We start from the raw sequence: 2,559 nt of genomic DNA, 5'->3' as shown, positions 1-2,559 counted from the left end.
GGCTCAGAAGACACTCCATCAGTTCTCAGCCTCGTTCAGCACCCACATTCCTACTGGATTAAACACCGACCAAGGCAATGAAGGCTTTAAGCTGAAGACTGGGCTTGCCAACATGGTCCAAGCAAATCCCTTCTGTGGTAAGGCATCAGAGGATGCCAACGCTCATTTTCAGAACTTCCTGGAACTGAGCAGCACAATCAACCCCAAAGGCACTACACCGGGTAATGTTTGACTTCGTTTGTTCCCATTCTCTCTACTTGGGAAAGCAAAGATGTGGTTCTACACCAACAAGGATGCATTCACCATCTGGGATGCCTGTTCTAATGCATTCCTAGCCATGTGCTTTCCGGTGGGCAAAACCAATGCCCTTCGGAATAGGATTTCCAACTTCCAACAACTCTAGGATGAAACAATCCTGAAAGCCTGGGAACGACTCCAGGATTACATGGCAGCATGCCCACACCAAGGCATGGAAAGAGTGGCTGATCATTCAGAACTTCTTCCATGGTCGGAGCCAGCGAGCGCAAGACCACATAGACGCAGTAGCAGCAGGAGCATTCCTCTCTCTCGATGTTGCAAGAGCTAAGGCGCTCATCGACAAGATTGCCTCCAACCAGAGTTGGAAGGGAGATAGGCAACCAGCCCGTGCTAATGGAGTACACCAGATTGATGGTGTAGATATGCTAGCAGCCAAGATGGATTTTGTCCTGAAAAAGCTGGAATCTCCACACCAGGAGGTTAACCAGATCATGGAGTCTCGGATCACATGTGAGACATGTGGCAACACTTGCCTATTGACTCAAGTGGACGCGAATTTCACTAGGAATAGCAACCCCAATAACTTAGGCTACCATCCTCAGCTAGGTTGGAACTCCAAGCCCAACCTCCCCTTCAGCCAACAGCAAGGCAACAATTTTAATAACTATTTTCAGCCCTCACTCAAGGACTCAGTGTATGGCCAGAAACAAATTAATGATATCATTAGTAAGAACTTTCAAGCTAATGATAAAATTCTAGAGTCTCTGCCCACACAAATGGAGAGCTTTAATTCTGTTATTAAAAACCAGCTGAGTTTCAATAAAATGATAGAAACTCAATAGCTTAGCTCGCTGCATCTTGCCCTAACCATAACGAGGGAAAGCTACCCGGGAAACTGGAAGCAAATCCCAAGGAAAGTGTGAATGCTGTGTCCACGCGGACTGGAAAGTCCACGCAGGATCCACCCTATCCGCAAGATGCAGGTACATGGCGGAAGACCGTAACCGCCAGGGATATCGATGCTAAAAACAAAGTGTAACACCCTAATTTTCGAATTAGGAACCTAAATATATTTTACTAGATTCTTTTTACGATCCATAAGGTTTTTATTCAATTATTTTGATTTTAGAGCATTTACTATGAATTAATAGTAATTTACTAAACCATAGAAAGAAATATAAGGAAATATAGGTCTTGTGCATTTCATGCCGTATTGCATTGTTTCATTGATTGCCTTCCATTTGAATTTAAATTTCAAATTCAAAATCAAATGCATTTGAATGCATTTCCTTTTCTCTCTCTCTTTTTCTCCTCTTGGCCCAGCCCATCTTCTTCCTCCTCAAGCTTGAGCTGGACTCGGACTCGCGCCCGAGTGTGGCCACGGCACAAGCTCCGCACACGCGGCGCCCCAGGCCTGCACGTCAAGGCCTCTCGGTCGCCCCATAAAGCCGCCACCCCACGCCCTCGGTCTCGCAAAACCTGCAACTGCCGCCTCACCCCGCAAAACTTAGCCACGCAAGCTCACCGCCGCTGCACCTCGGCCGCCCGACGCGCCGCTGCTTTGCTACTTTCCACCATCGAGCAATTGTCCGCGGAGCTCCGCGTTCCAGTAAGGAGCATCGCCGGCCCTTTTCCCCTCTCTTTCCCGTCTTCTCGCGCACGCGATTCCTCGCCAGAGTCGCCACGCAACGTGCCGCCGCCGTGCGTCCCTCTCCGGCCTCCGTCTCGCCAAACCGAGCCTCTAGACGTGATCCCTGTAGCGCCTGCATCCTTCCTATCCAGCCCGTGATCGAAACCGAGCCCAAACGGCCGTTTACGGCCAAGTTCGGCGAGTCCGCCGCCGCCCGCCGCCGTTTGCCATCGCCGCTGGCGCCAGCGCCGCCGCCATGCTTCCCCAGCCCCACACAGCTGTCCGATCCAGATCCAACGGTCTATATTAGATCTAGACCGGGGTCAAATAACTCGATACCAATCAACCCTAGGATCTTTTGCACTTTAGCCCTAGAGTTCTATCAAAATCAACCCGCTACCACAGTAGTTCAAAAGTAGTCACAAGTAGATCCTTTTTCTTTTGTTTAAGCCCTGTCCTTTTCTAAAATAGAACCTGCCATCCCTAGCCCCTCTATTTTTCAATCTAAACCCTAGATTTAAGGTTTAATTATGTTTTAGCCCTCGGTTTCTTTGTTTAGAGTCCTTATAGTTTCAAATCTTTTACAAATAAGCCCCTCGAACCATGTTTTAGCTATAACTTCTCCGTTTTAACTCCCGCGCTCACGCGACCCTTGCAATGTATACAGTAGC

At 48.7% G+C, this 2,559-nt stretch overlaps 1 non-coding gene across 1 annotated transcript; it reads right to left on the bottom strand.

Annotated features, from left to right (window-relative positions):
* Nucleotides 1-364: 364 nt before the first annotated feature.
* LOC112878595 lies at nucleotides 365-471 on the bottom strand. Its single transcript, XR_003225805.1, has one exon. It is a non-coding gene; the product is annotated as a small nucleolar RNA R71 (small nucleolar RNA).
* Between the last annotated feature and the right edge of the window lie 2,088 nt (nucleotides 472-2,559).

Source organism: Panicum hallii, unplaced genomic scaffold (assembly GCF_002211085.1).
Source record: "Panicum hallii strain FIL2 unplaced genomic scaffold, PHallii_v3.1 scaffold_55, whole genome shotgun sequence".
Lineage (NCBI taxonomy): Eukaryota > Viridiplantae > Streptophyta > Magnoliopsida > Poales > Poaceae > Panicum > Panicum hallii.
This window is presented reverse-complemented; position numbering and strand designations above follow the sequence as displayed.